The following is a 14,796-nucleotide window of genomic DNA, read 5'->3' as shown; positions in this document are numbered from 1 at the left end:
GGCAGCCCTTCTGGGGAACAATGTGGTGGTAAGTCTGTGCAGAATTTTTGGAGATGATGGATATGTTTAGTATCTTGGTTGTGGCAATGGCATCACGGGTGGTATGCATATGTTCACGGCCATCCAGATATGGACAATTACATGTGTGCAATTTTTTGTATATCAATTATACCCCAATAAAGCTAAAACAGTTTCTCTAAAAACAACCCCCCAAAAAGAAAGTCCACCAGTTTTACTCCTAGATATGCAACCCAAAGAAATTCTCAGCTGTATCCATGAGGGAACAGGACAGTGGTGTTTCTCACAGTGTTGTTTCTGGTGGCACTGTTGGTGTCATTCCCTGGGAGAATCAGGCTAGATCTGCATCATTGAATAATTGTAAGCAGTTAGAAGCTACTGGCTAGAGGAATACAAAGCAACGTGCATGGAGCTTCAAAATAATGGTGAGTGGGGAAAAACGTAAGAAACAGATTCCATCTGAGACATAAGCCATTTACATAAGTTAAAAGTACATGCATATATATGTATATAGTCATACACGTATGTAGTGTAGACATATCTCATCTTCGTCTTTTGGACACAGCGCTAGACAGCGAGGGGCCGCTGGTGAGACCGGGCTCCAGGGCTGTGAAGGCTCCTGCCAGAAACATGGGCTTCGCCCTGCAGGAGATACGTGGCCGCTGGCGGGAGGTCACTGGCATGAGGCTGCCATACGGAAAGCTGAAAGCCGAAGCAAGAGGACCCTGCGAATGGATGAGGGAGAAGTATTTTGAACTAGTGGTGTCCTTCCAAAGGCCTTCAGATCTCATTGCATCTGGAAGGCCTTTTGTTTGCAAAAGAGAGAGACCTATAACCAAATCTAGCATCGGTAAAAATAGTTGTTGCTTCATGGAACTTGGGAAGCCAGCGCGAATCTGGCTGCAGAGACTCTGGAAATCCAGGAGATAGCAAATTATATTTCTTTTTCCATCTCCGTCTCTGTGTCTATGTAGGTCTTTTCTATGTTTTGGCTGGACTTCTCTCAGAGTTGATGCAGGAGATGGGAAGGTGGAGGGTCACAGCTCCTTCATCCCAGTTTAGTGACCCCAGGGGAAAGACACAATCTCTCTTTCAGCATCCATATATAGACCCAGGGAAGCACCCTGATTGGTCCAGCCCAAGTCACATGTCCAACGGCCTGTCACTTTGGCTAGATTTCGGGAATCTGGGATTGGCTAGGCTGGGCCCAGGTGCCTGCGGCTTGAGTGTGGTACTGTTGTTGCCCCAGGAAGGGGAGGGGGAGACGCTGCACAGACAAATGCATACATTAAGTTAGCACCACCTGCCAACACAGGCTCCTTTGTTTCTTGTCACGTTCAGACAGGTGGACCATGACTATCGGAGAAAGCCCAGATGGGGAGCTCTTGCCACAAGCAGGCTCCAGGGTGGTGTCTGGAAGGAAGTGGTCTCCTTAACATCTATTAGGCAAATGACAACACTTAATCCCAGAGAAGGAGGAAATATCTGGGCAGCCTGAACTAAGAGTGGCAAGGATGGTGGCCCGGCTGCCTCTGCCTGTTCTTTCTGGCCTCTTCTCTTAAGCCCCTGGTGGTCCATATCGAGAGAACAATTACCATTCTTCTTCCAGACACTGTATAAACAGTAACAACGTGGTTATGGCCCCCTTGAGGGCCAGCAGTTGATGAGCTCCATGGATCATTGCTCCCTTCCACGGAGGAGAACATTCCAGCCGGATGAGGTCAGAGAGCCAAGAGAAATTGGGGGTAGGGAGGGAAGTTCCTGGGTCAGAGCTCTGGAGCAGTGCCTGGCCCCCGACTCCACCCCTTAACCTGATCACTCCAATCACTGGACTCAGAAATCTGCGAATGCACTTGGGTCCCTGCCCTGGTATGAACGCAAAGGCAGTAGTCCATTCCTGTGAAATGGATTGTGGACTGGCGGAACTGGGAGAAGCCAGATCCTTCCCATTCTCCTCCAACCTTTTCATCTCTGGCCCCTGAGCTGACCATGTTTGGGTAGTTACACAGAATTTAGCATTTGGAGGACCAGATCCTGGGAGTGATGGAGGCTGCCCATGAGCACAATTAACGCAGTAACAAAAGTGACATTTATTGAAGTAGGCTTTACCCTAGTTATGTCTTAATGTTTCACTGATTCAACCTCAAATCCCCATTACATAGGCATTATTATTCTCCATGTTGTGGATGAGGAAACTAACACTAACTCAGCTGGTAAAATGGCAGCAACCTGCATTCAAATTCTGATCCATTTGAATCAAGAATTCTTGGCTTCCCCCCACTGCCTCCTTCCCCGTGTTAGACTGGTTGAATCCCCAGCTCAATGCCCACCTCCCGCATGAGCCAGCATGGTTATAAAGGTTGTGCACACTGCTCAAGGGCGCCCAGGAAGGTTGGGGGTGGGAGGGTAGGGGCTGAAATACACTNGTTAGACTGGTTGAATCCCCAGCTCAATGCCCACCTCCCGCATGAGCCAGCATGGTTATAAAGGTTGTGCACTGCTCAAGGGCGCCCAGGAAGGTTGGGGGTGGGAGGGTAGGGGCTGAAATACACTCTGGGCTCTGCTCACATGGGCTGTGGGCCCAGAAGGGGTGTCTCTTTCTAATTCTTACAAAGGCACCATATAAGCTAGCAGCAGCCCTACTCGGGACCACGCTGGCCCCTTGGAATTCTGACAGCACCCACGTGCTGGCCACTCACACACCTGGCCCCTTAAATCATAGGCTGACTTGCATTGCGACCCAATTGGTTCCCATGACAAAACTTGTTATTTCCCCTGAGTCACCCAGCATTTACTGCCTCCAGGCTCTTGCTTCCTTGGTGCTTTTGGCCTGAAATGCCCTTTTCCTTCCAACCACCTCTCCATTTCTATTTAATAAAACCTATCTTTCCTTGAAAATCTAAGCAGATGCCTTCAAAAAAAACCTTTCAAAATCCACCCTTGGACCCATCTCACTCTCTGCTCTCTCACTCTCTCTGTACCATAGTCCTTACTGCACCCGCCTTTGATGAAGAACATCACCTGTTGAGCATTTACTATGCAGAGGACTTGAATTCTCACTTCAGGAAGGCTAGTATGCCCATTTTCACAGAGGTAGAAACGGAGGCTTAGAGGACTTCAAGACTTGTTAGGTTCACATAGCTAAAAGTAGAAGGAACAGAATTAAGGCTGCTTATTTTAAAGCTGTCTGGTCTGATTGGGGTGGTTTCTCATAGCTGTCGTGACCATGTTTGTAGTGTCAGCAAGGTGGGCTTTTGCAAATATTCTGCAAAGAAGGCTGCCCTGGTGCAGCTTTTCCCTCCTCGCCTGGGCGAGCTGCCACTCCTCCAAGGCGGACCCTTCACCCACGCGGGCCCCCGTGGCTCTTTGGGAAACACGATCGCAGCTCTGTGGCGGGGCAGAGAGAGATCCTAGGGGGTCACTGGGTCTGCAAGGGCAGGAACGGCACGAGGGAAGGCAGGAGGCAGCCCAACCACACCCAGCCGGGCCACCTTGTTTACGCCTCTCGCACGGCCCCTCCCGCCGGGCCGGGCACGTGACCTCTGCCCCGCCCCTCGCTCCCTCGCGTGGCTCCTCCCGCCCCGCCGGCCCTTCTTTTCGCCTCCTTCGGAGTCACAAGATCTCTCAGCGGCCTCCTTTCGGGATCCTTCCGCCCGTCCCCGCCCCCCTACCTTCCAAACTCTCCTGGGTCCTGTCTCGACTGGCTCGCATCATCAGTAATGAGAAGGAGAGCCTCTTCCGTCCAACGGGGCTGCCGGCCGCTGTCATCCGTCACTGGGGTCTAGAGGGAGGCGAGACCCAACTGGGCACTCTTTTTTGTGGCGGAGGCTGCAGCGGCCGTGGACATTTCACGACGGGGGGAGGTGCTGTACGTCCAAGATGGCGGCGCCCTGTAGGCTGGAGGAACTGTGAGGTAAACAGCTGAGGGGGAGGAGACGGTGGGTGAGTATGGGGGTGTCTCCCCCTCCTTTTCATGGGGGCTTCTCCGGGCAGCCTTGGCACCATGACCCCGGTCTGGGAGGCCCCGAGGGGCTGGGGCAAGGGGCTCACTTGCTGGAGAGGGAACCCCGGGAAGGGGTGTTCGGAGAGCTTTCTCCTCCCTCTTATTACGCGCTATCTCTGGCGGGGCCCCGCAGAGCTGGCGAGTCCCTGGGGAGGAGAGGCGGGCCGGACCGGCACTTCACCCCTCCTCGGCGGCCGAGGGGACGGCTGCAGCCCCGGGGCGCGGTGCCGAGGGCAGGGGTGAGGTGGGCCCCTTCGCCAGCCCCTCACTTGGTGGGGTGACAGGTTCCCGCGGGGTGCGGAGGGCAGGGGAGAGATCCTCGGCCGGAGGGGAAGGGCCGGTGGGGGGAGGGCGGCTGGTCCCGGGGCTTCAGGAGAGGGGTCAAGGGTGGGGAGGAGAATGAATGGAGGCTGCCTGTGGGCATCGAGGACTCGCCTGGACTCGGTGTCTCCGCTGAAATTTGCAGGACTAGGGTGCCTCGCGCCGGGTGTGCTTGTGGGTGTTTAATTGATGGTGAAAGACAGTTACCTTAAAGTCAGCAGAGGTGAACCTTAAGAGACAGCTATTTGCAGAGCCACTCCTAGACGCTCATTCATTCATTTGAGGAACTGGAGGATGAAGAGCCCGCAGTCTGAGAGACCTTTTAGAATTAAAGCTCTTTGTGTTTCCTGTTAAAGAGTTTCGCTTCGTGTGTTTTGGATTTGGGGGTAGGGGAGCTTGGGAGGGGGCGCGGTCCCCCTAATAACAACAGCTCAGTTTATGGAGTACTCACTATGGAAGTGCTTTGCAGTCATCACCCCCTTTAGTCCTTGCGACAAAGGGAAGAGGCAGCCACTGTTAACGCCTCCATTTCCCTGGTGAAGAAACTGAGGACCAGAGAGATTAGGGTTACTTGCCCAAGGTCACACCTCTAGGATTATCTGAGCCAGGGCTGGAATTGGGGTCTAGAACTCTGCTGTGGGTTCCAAGACTGTGCTCCTGTCATTATTTATCCTTACATTCATCTGTTTATGCTCTTATTTAGATGTTATTTGACCAAAGCCAGCCTGTCATTCTAATTAAGTGATTGGAATTAATTGATTGGCCAGAGTTTGTGCACAAGTGCCTCTGTGTGTGTGTGTTTAATTTTGAAGAGGGGTACATTTACTTATATACCTTAGCTGTATAGGTGCATAGCTGTAGGTGCAATACACTTCAGCCTTGTTTGGCATGGCAGTGTTGTGCTCGTAAGTATGTTAGTCTAAATTAGACTGGCAAGTATTTGGTGTTTTTATAAAACTGATGCGTTTACTGCAGAAAGAAGGCCTACTAAAATCCTTGCTGGTTTTTTAATAGAAAGCATAGAAATAGCACTTCACTTTACATAGAGTAAGCTGTAAAAGTACTAAAATAGAATAATACTCTTCTGAGATACTTTGATTTATAATTTTGGGATCAACTTGGAGTCATCTGAATTCAAACATGCTGGCAAAGTGGAGCTGTAAATTTCAAGAAGCATTATAAAACCGAATCTTCTGGGAGCCCTTGATTTACTGAGCAACCACCTGTGATTCTTAAGTTGAACATTCCCGAGTAAACCTGGAATATGCAAATGTGAAAGCTGATTTAGGGTTGTGCAGGGAAATGTACCTGTAACAGTCATGCATCAGGCAAATGAGGCTCCTCAGAAACACTGAAACATTCTTTGCTGTTGCCCTGGGGAGCTGCAGAATCTTCCTCTAACCACCTGGTGTAAACTTAAGGGGTATTTATAGAAGATGTAAAATGAAAATATCCTCTTACTAAAGTTAATATCTTATCCAAAACACTCTTACATCACGTGCGTGGAAGGGTAGATGATGTAAGCTTTCTTCACTTCATGCATTTACTGGTGTCATAAAGACTTCGTATGTTTCTAAATTCCTAGTTAGACAGATTCTTAGGCGGCTACAGCCTTCTTACTTATCTCGGTTAAGTTGGAGTGTCTCAAATCCTGTGACTCAGTTGTACTCTCCCTCACTGGGCTAAGAGCAAAGACATCCCATACTGCTACTGTTGTGTTGTAATCCGATGCCTTTTGTGCATGCTTGGTTTCAGTTGTGAGCTGAAACTGAAGAGTCTTACTAGGACAAATCAAATATATACCTGTCTGTGTAGTGTTTACAGAATAATGAAATTGCCGGGAACAGGAGATCTCAAGCAGTATTGTTCATCAGAACCTCCGTGCACAGATGTCTAACCTCATAGTAGGTGGACCTACATATTTGGTCTTCAAGGATACTCTGGATATATATTTTGGAGTAAGTCATAGGTGATTCGGATGTACACCAGAAGTTGAAGACCAGAGGCTTCAAGTATCAATTTGGCTATTTTTCCTTTAATGTATAATTTATTGCAGAGGCATTTCCTAAAATAGTTTCTAACCTCTGGTGTGGGTAGTGGTGGGTGAATTTTGGGCTCTGAATTACAGCTGACTTGATCTTGTAGCTGTGTCTTCTTGCACCAGTTGTTAGGGTACAGGGATGTTCTTTTTCGGGTTCCAGAGCCATAGTGGACTAAAATTAGCTTTTCCTGGAATTAATTGTATACTCTTGGATGCAAATGAGCCAAAGACAGCAACACATCAACCATTTTAAGCTTTCCTAAAAATTGGATAGCTTTCAACTTTTAACAAGCCATCGAAATTCTGAAGCTGAGCTTTGATTTCTTCATCTGTGAAATAAGAGAGTCGGATTGTGAATTAGAGGCTTTCTGATACATTTCTGGGATTTCAAGTCCTCCTGGGGCTTCAGCTAAACATTCTGACTAAATTGATTGAATCCAAGTGTTAATGGCTTTATAATAACGAAGCAAATTGGTGTCTCTTAGCCTTACCCATTGAGTAATGACTTGTTTGTCCTTTCCTTTATATCACATGATTTTTAAAAAGGTAATTCCCTGTAAGTTCATTATATTGTAAGTCTCTCTTTGAGAGATTAGTTTTATTTATATTAGTTTTGTTTGTCAGGTAAGTAGCTGAAATTAGGCATGAAAGCAAAATGTACTCAGTAACATTCAAACCTGTAGCTTTTTGGTTTAAAAAATGTGTGTATAATTAGCATACATTCACACTTGAGTTTCTTCCTTCAGTGCTTAGTATAATTTAGTTTGCATGACAATACTCTTTTTTGTCATTTAAATTGGTCTGAAAGGTCTGCCATCAGCCATTTGAGATTATTCTTTTTCTGATTTACTTTTAAAGCCTATAGTTACAAGAAATTAGTCATTTAATATCTAATGTCTATTTTTTTGAGGGGGTGAATAAATTGAAAAAGAGCCCCCCAGAGGATGAATACCTTTTTTTAATATAAAAAAGATAGATGATGTTAGGACCTTGCTAGCTTCTTCTTGTCCCTTGTGCAGTGCTAACTTTTGTTCTGTCCAGGGAAGTAGCAAAAGGTAACAGATGAATGAATTCGGATTGTCATCTAACCAGTAAAGTGCCTTAAAAACCTAGCTTTGATACAGAACAAGGCGTGGTAGTTACTGGCCTAGAACTCACAGGTCACTTTCTAAAGTAAAGAGACCATGAAGTATTTGAGTAACAAGGGACAATTTTGTCTTTCTGTTGGTGATGGAAGGCCCAGTAGGGAGTGATAAGGAAGAACAGATGTAGTGACCTTAATGTCTGCGTGCATCGGGTAAGACCTGTGCTACTTTGAATGGTTCGCAGAGCACAGTAGCAAACTGGAAGTGTATCCATTTTTAGTTATGGAATGGTTTTATCAATGTTTCACGTACAAGTTGTTACATGGAGAGACTGCTAAGCCTTATGGACCCAGCAATGCATTTTGTTTAGTAGCAATACTGTTAGAGTCAGGTTTATATTTGGTGAGTACTTATGTGCCTAGTACTGTGCTAAGTATTTGACTTGCATGATCCCTGTGGACTCTTCCCACAGCCTTAAGAGACAGGATAGGGAGATGAGGAAACAGGCCTAAGGTCACTTACTCAGCTTCTGAGCCGGGATTTGAACCCTGTTAGTTGACTTCAGAGCCCAAATATTTCATCTTTCACTTTGATAAACGACATGAACTGCTAATCTCATAAACTGATTCATACGTCAGTGGTTCTTAACTTTTGGGGGTCTCAGTTCCCCTCTGAAAATCTGTGGGAAGCTTTGGACCAAATATCCCTTCCTGTCCCATCACTACCAAACAATTCATACAGATTCATTCAGGAACTTTAGGGACCCATCTTGCAGCCCAACTGATTATTCTGGATAGATTACTCCTCTTAAAAATGGACTTGGGCTTTATTAAAAACATTTTTTTTTTTTAAACTGGTAGGTAGGAAAGGCCCAAGCCTTTTAAAGATGGACCTGTGTGCTGTTTGTGTTACAAATCATCTTGTTAAATTTTTATATTGAAAGATTCTTTACACTTCCCTGGGAATTCAACCTTAAATGCCACGTTTTAAAAAATCGGAAGTGGAGATCTCAGGTATGGAACTTGCTAAATGCTTGTCAGGCCTGGCATTCGGTCTATGCTGGTACCTTTAGCACCTGGCAGAATTCCATTGGGCTTTTTTCCAGGGTTTATGCACTATGTATTTTTTTCCCTTTGAACCTCAAAGTATTTATAAAATTATGTATTAAATATATGTTTTTAATGTTTCTTGGCATCATCATCCTTCTTCCTGGACCAGTGGTTCTCAACGTTTAGTGGGCATCAGAATGACTCAGAAGACCCCACCCCCGGAGTTTCTGATTCAGAGATGTGGTGCCAGGCCCGAGAGTCTGCATTTCTAACAAATCCCCAGGTGATGCTGCTGTGGCTGGTGTGAGGACCACATCTTAGAACCACCTTCCTAGACTGTCAGTCAAACCCTGTGCCTTTATTCCCTAGGGTATTTCCGTTTTAGTTCTGTGAACTTGAAACTTAAAGAAATCTTAACAGTTTGCTCAGATTTCTTTTAGGGGAAGCTCTGTAGAGTCTCTTTGAAACATACATGGTATCTGTCTGACCAGTATTTTCTCGGTAAATAATTTTGTTCAGGCTAAAAGAAACATTATTTATAGAAGAGATAAATCTTACTGAAATCGAGCTCTGTCCTTACAGGCATGTACGACAAGATTCACCTTTGAAATCTGGTAGAAGCTTCGGCAAGTTGTCCTTCAAGGTCCCTAATGGCAAAAATTCTGAATGGCGAATCTGGAGCTCCCCTGCCCCAGTTCATGTGACCTTGAGAGGGCCTGCAGCTGCGGGACCGTGGAAGTCACCCACGACTACACATTTTGGCAGGTTTTGCCATCAGCTGCTTCACTCTGACATACAAAGTAGTGTTTCCTACCCCCTTCTCCTCCTTCTGTGTGTCCGTGGGAAGAGGGAATCGGCGCTAGTATCGTCTTTTTCGGATGTGTTTGTGCTGAAGGTAGCTTTGTTCACTTGAAAGAATATTGTTCTAAGAAATCATCTGAGACCGTTACTGAGCCAGAGCTGAACACAATAGTGTCCTAGTGTATGATTATTACTCTTATCTTTGTTACTAACATAATGGTGTAATGGTTCTGTTCTACCTGTACTGTACTTGATACTGAAATAGTCCGACTGTGACTAAACCCGTATCTGAATTGTCTTTTAATTTTTGTTCGTTCTTTATTTTTTTTATTTTTTATTTTTTTTTTTTTAAAGATTTTATTTATTTATTTGACAGAGACAGAGACAGCCAGCGAGAGAGGAACACAAGCAGGGGGAGTGGGAGAGGAAGAAGCAGGCTCATAGCGGAGGAGCCTGATGTGGGGCTCGATCCCGCAACGCCGGGATCACGCCCTGAGCCGAAGGCAGAGGCTCAACCGCTGTGCCACCCAGGCGCCCCTTGTTCGTTCTTTATTTTTAAAGATTATTTATTTATTTATTTGAGAGAGAGAGCGCGCACCCGCGCACTAGCAGGGGGGAGGAGCAGAGGGAGAGCAAGCAGCAGACTGTTGAGCAGGGAGCCCGATGCGGGTCCCAATCCTAGGACCCCAAGACCATGACCTGAGCCGAAAGCAGACGCCCAACCAACTGAGCCACCCAGGCGCTTCTGAATTGTCTTTGAATTCTTAGATGAGAAACCTGAGTATGGTCAGCCGGTTACAGCGAAGGGCATCTGCCTGCATGTATACGTTACAGACAGGTGTGCATGAAATCGTCTCGGGCAATGTGGTTTGCAGTTCCGAGGAGTCCTAGGATAGAAGGCCACACACAGTACTGGCCTTCCAAAAGTCTGAATGTTCAGTGGATATTTTCAGATAAAATACTTTCTAAAGGCATTTTCAGTGCCTGGAACTAGCATTTCATAAAGGGGTGGATAGCTGTTAGCCCTCTCACGGCTTGTAATGCATCCTGCCTAAGGCAGAGAGATGTGAAAACATGTGTATGGGTCCTGCCAATGACAGCTGTCCGTGGCTGTTAAGCTAGAGTTCATGTGTAATCCTAGGTATATAAGCCATCTATCTATCTGCAAACACCTTAAGAATGAAATTAAGGTGAAATTGACCTGTGCTCTTTCTCTTCAATCTCAAAATAATAACAGCGCAGAGCCCTCTTCTTCCTCAGACTTACCTTTATTTATTTTTTTTCAAAAAGACTGCTCATAGGAAGTGCCATCACAGTGTTGCTTTTAGATGAGAACACAGCTTTTAGGTCAGATATGAAAGAGGAAAAGTCTAGATCTGGGGACATGTTTCTTCTTTAATTTGGCTCTTGAAGATAAGAATGTGGATTGACCCTGTTATGCCCTGACAGGTGCATCCATCCACACCCCTTTGGGGTACACGTCTTTGAAGGGGGTCTTCTTCATTCCTCACTTCCTATCAGAAGTTCACAGGTCACATCTCACTTGACTGACCGGAATGATTTACCTAGTAGTACTCCATAGGGCAGGATTTAAATATAAATGAATGAGTAAATGAACAATTAAAAATATAAATAACGTCAAGTAGCCTTTGACAAGCCAGCATTAGACTGATGACAGTTTATTATCATTAACCATTTTTGGGCCTAGTGATAAAGAATTTAAGAAGTCTTAATGTTGAGCATTGGACAAAAAAACATTTTGATTTCCTGTGCCAGTCCCTTTGTCTAGGATAGCTATCCTGGCTGGGTGGCTCCAAGAGCTCATCTTGTATATATTCCAACTTTACCCTTGCCTTGGATGTTCCTTTTCAGGTAAAAGATTTAACTAGGATTAATTGTAAGAGGAAGTCTATATGTCTCACTGGACTGACAGCTTTTGTTAAGGTTCTGCGTATTAGAGGCGCCTGTATTTTAATTCCAGTTCTTTTCTTGATTGACTGTGGCCAGGCAGGCACTCCCCATCTGAATGATTTGGCTGGCCTTTCTGAGAGGCCAGCCCGCCTCCTAGCAGTGGACGCATGGTTGCAATAGGCCGCCGGGGACCGTTGGTGTTTAATGCCTAGAATGTGTTCCACAAGGAGATATAATTCCCCGGTCGTCTGGGGCAAGAGATTTTAATTGTTAGGGAGTTGCTCCATCCACAGGTTCGACTTTGAGCATCAGAGTGGTGAAGGGTTGTTGGTAAGCTTTCCCGTGTTCACTCACTAGACCGACACAGTGCGTGAGGCTCAGCTTCCATACTCTACATCCCATCCTGGAATGGCGACCAGAGAAGTTGGTGAAACCTTTGCTGGCCTGCACAGAGCGTATCTGCCTCTTTAGTGCCAGACGCTGCAGTAGGCCTTTGGTGTCCACTGGGGGATCAAACAGATGGTCCCTGTCCTCGAGGAACTTACCGTCTCGCGACCGGATGATGCCCAAATATAGTTTGACGGCTCACATTTTAAAGGCAAATTGGAATGTATTTGTAGAGACTCATATTTAACATGGTTATTTAGTATGAGATCACTTAGACGGAAAGTATGTTAAAGAGGCGAAGAAGGTAGAGAAATGATAGCTGTCCACAAATATTTTACGCTTGTCCTGTGGAAGGATCAGATTAAGGTCATGCTGTTTTGAAGGCAGGATTCAGCTTCATACATTTATTTAAGGACTATTGTAACGGCTTCCATGCGGTCAGTAAGTACCAGACACCGTGGTTGCCGCTGCAGCTATGGTACCGACTGAGCTACTGTCTCTCCCTGGGTGTAGCTTCTGTTCTAGCGACGGAGGCGAGTTCAGTAACTAATTACGCTTATTTAATTGGGTTGCGGTAAGTGACACAAAGAAATATAGGCTGCTAAGCAAATATAACAGGGGACCTGACCTAGTCTGGGGCACGGGAGTGGAGGGAAGTGAAGGCTTCTCTGATGGGGTAAAAATTTTTTTTTAAGATTTATTTATTTGAGAGAGAGAGAAGGAGAGAGAGCGAGTGAGTGCGTGTGCCCGCCCGTGCGCAGGTGGGAGGAGGAGCAGAGGGAGAGAATCTCAAGCAGACTCTCTGCTGAGTCTGGAGCCTGATGTGGGGCTCGATCTCATGACCTTGAGATCACGACCTGAGCTGAAACCAAGAGTCGGATGCGCAGCCAGCTGAGCCACCCAGGTGTGATGGGGCAGATGTTTAAGCTGAGATTTTAGGGGTGAATGCCTAGCTTGGGGGTGGGGAGGCTAAAGGGGCAGGGCTGGAGGGAGGGAGAGGAGCATGGGGGGGGTGACCAGATGTAGGCCCACTAAGTGCTTTGCACCCGGGACCGTTCCTGCTGTTGGGACGTGCATCCCAGGGCTGCTTGAGTGATGACCCTGTGCCCCGTGCTGTGTCAGGGCTCCAGGATGCGTCGTCTCGTGTAACCCCACACAGCCGTCTTGAGGTAGAGGCCGCTGTTCTTCTCACTTTCCAGTTGAAGTAACAAGGTCAGACGTTAGCCGCTTGAGAGAAACTGCCAGAAGTGGCCCAGCTAATAGGTGGCAGAGCTGGGATTGTACCTCAGAATTCCAGGATTCGAGAGCCCATCCTGCCCGTTTGTTTATAGCTCCAGTAAACAGACAGCTAACAAAAGGCAGAGATTACAAGTTCAGCACAATATAAAGAATTTTCCAGCAACCAGCTCTTCAGAAATGTAGACAGGGAGGCACATGCGCCCACTCTTGTAAGTGTTCATTCTGGTGGAAACTAGCTGGCCACCTGGCAGGGCTGGGGCAGGAAGGAGGTTGAACCAGGTGAACCCTAAACTCCCCCTGGGTGCATCTGGGATTTCATTTCATTGTAAGATTATTGTATACATTATATGTGTTTTTTCCCTTCAGTGACCATGACAAACACCAGGTTGACAGCACTGGAAACCGAAGTACCAATTGTCCCCAGAACAGGTAAGATAGAAACTCAGTCCAGTGCGGGGGGAGACAGAAGGGAATTGTTCACCTGTACGGTTGTATATGTGTTTCTTTGCACTCAGGATTTCATGGTTCTGGTTTTTGCTAGGAACTGGTCCTTCTGTGGCACGAAGTAATTTGTTAAATTACCTGTGATTTATTAATTGCTTAGTCAGTGCCAGACACTGTTAAATGCTTTCTTTGTGTGTGTTACTCATTTTCTCTTTCAGAGCCACACTTCTGATGTAGCCCCATTTTACAGGTGAGGCATGGGGCTCTGAGATATTAGCTGAATTTCCTGAGGTTGTATAGCTGCACTTGGTGGACCTGTGACTCAGATCAGTTCTGACCAGCAGTGAGGTTTGGTTTTCTCCACTAAATGAAATCGAAGACTTTGTGTTGGAGCGAGTCGTTTGACTAGTGCAGAGAGGCTGTCAACCCTGGCTGTGGAAATGCGCTTGGATTTGTAAAAACAAACCAGATGTGCTCTCTCGACCCCACCCCTTAATCTGCTCTGGAGTGGGGCCTGAGCTTCAGGATTTTGTAGAGGTAATTCTAATGTACATCCTGGGCTGAGAGCCCCTGAGCTGGGGAATTAGCATTTATATTTTAACCTGGCTTAATTTATTAATTGTCTTAATTAGCGTTTTGGGATGAATTATATTCTGTGACAGTTTCTAGCAATTGGAGGATTCTCAAGGTCCCAGAATATTTCCTTCATAAATATTGAGCCTTTGGCACTTTCGTGGATATGAATTTGGTCTCAGTGATGTGACTTAGCACTGAGCTGTAATTTTTGAGTTTGCCATTAAGCGTGCCCAACACAGCAGCATTGTGTGTCTGTGGGAAGGTGTGGGGAAGATAGGGAAGGCGTTTGTTTTGCTCTCTCTGTATGTGTTTAGCTAATGGGGTTCATGTAATGGGTCACTGGTTGCTAGTTACTATACTCTGTCACTGCCTGCCTCACCTTACCTCATAGGAATTGTGAAATAAAGTAGGGATTTTTGCCTTCAAGATCGATGACTGTTCACAGAAACTTGGTACAGCCTATAGAGTGTCTAACAGGAAGGCTCAAGCAGCGTTCTCCCACAAGGAGGGAAAGCATTCTGAGTGTGACTTTTCATTTTCAAAGTTTTCCTGTGTACTTCACACTGTCCCTTCTTTAGAAGTCTGCAGGATGTGAATTTGAACCCAGCGTCCAGAGGTTGTGTTCATGTCGTTGAGGCCCAAGCTGAATAACACACATTGTAAATCTCAAATTTTATTTCGCATTTTCAGAATTGCAGTTGTATGGCATTTTGGTAGCTAGATTTGGAAAGTTTGGAGTTTTAATGTAGGAAAATGACTTTGTTAGGACTAGGAGCCAGATTGCTCCTGTGGTCACCGTGTCACGTGTGTGACGCTGAAGAGACACTCGTCTCCGGCTGCCGTGGGCAGGCCCATCACTAACCTTTAATTTAGGGAAGTTTCCGGTAGATGTTTTTTGGAGGAAACCTGTATTTGGGATTC

General features: G+C 46.3%; 1 protein-coding gene across 14 annotated transcripts in view; it reads left to right on the top strand.

Annotated features, from left to right (window-relative positions):
• Nucleotides 1–3,683: 3,683 nt before the first annotated feature.
• Nucleotides 3,684–14,796, top strand: part of TSC1 (TSC complex subunit 1) — a 50,061-nt gene continuing 38,948 nt past the window's right edge. For 2 of the 14 annotated variants that reach the window (XM_019805008.2, XM_034664737.1), the window contains exons 1-4: nucleotides 3,685–3,960; nucleotides 8,687–8,800; nucleotides 9,100–9,317; nucleotides 13,222–13,284. The gene's annotated coding sequence lies outside the window, so the exon portion shown is untranslated. Of the gene's footprint in view, nucleotides 3,961–8,686; nucleotides 8,801–9,099; nucleotides 9,318–9,348; nucleotides 9,413–13,221; nucleotides 13,285–14,796 lie in introns of those variants that run through there. The other 12 variants (XM_011231219.3, XM_034664741.1, XM_002924369.4 and 9 more) reach the window with 10 other exon arrangements.

The sequence above is a fragment of the Ailuropoda melanoleuca genome, chromosome 7 (genome assembly GCF_002007445.2).
Source record: "Ailuropoda melanoleuca isolate Jingjing chromosome 7, ASM200744v2, whole genome shotgun sequence".
NCBI classification, from domain to species: domain Eukaryota; kingdom Metazoa; phylum Chordata; class Mammalia; order Carnivora; family Ursidae; genus Ailuropoda; species Ailuropoda melanoleuca.
Note: the sequence above shows the minus strand (reverse complement) of the source record. Positions and strands in the feature narration are given on the sequence as shown.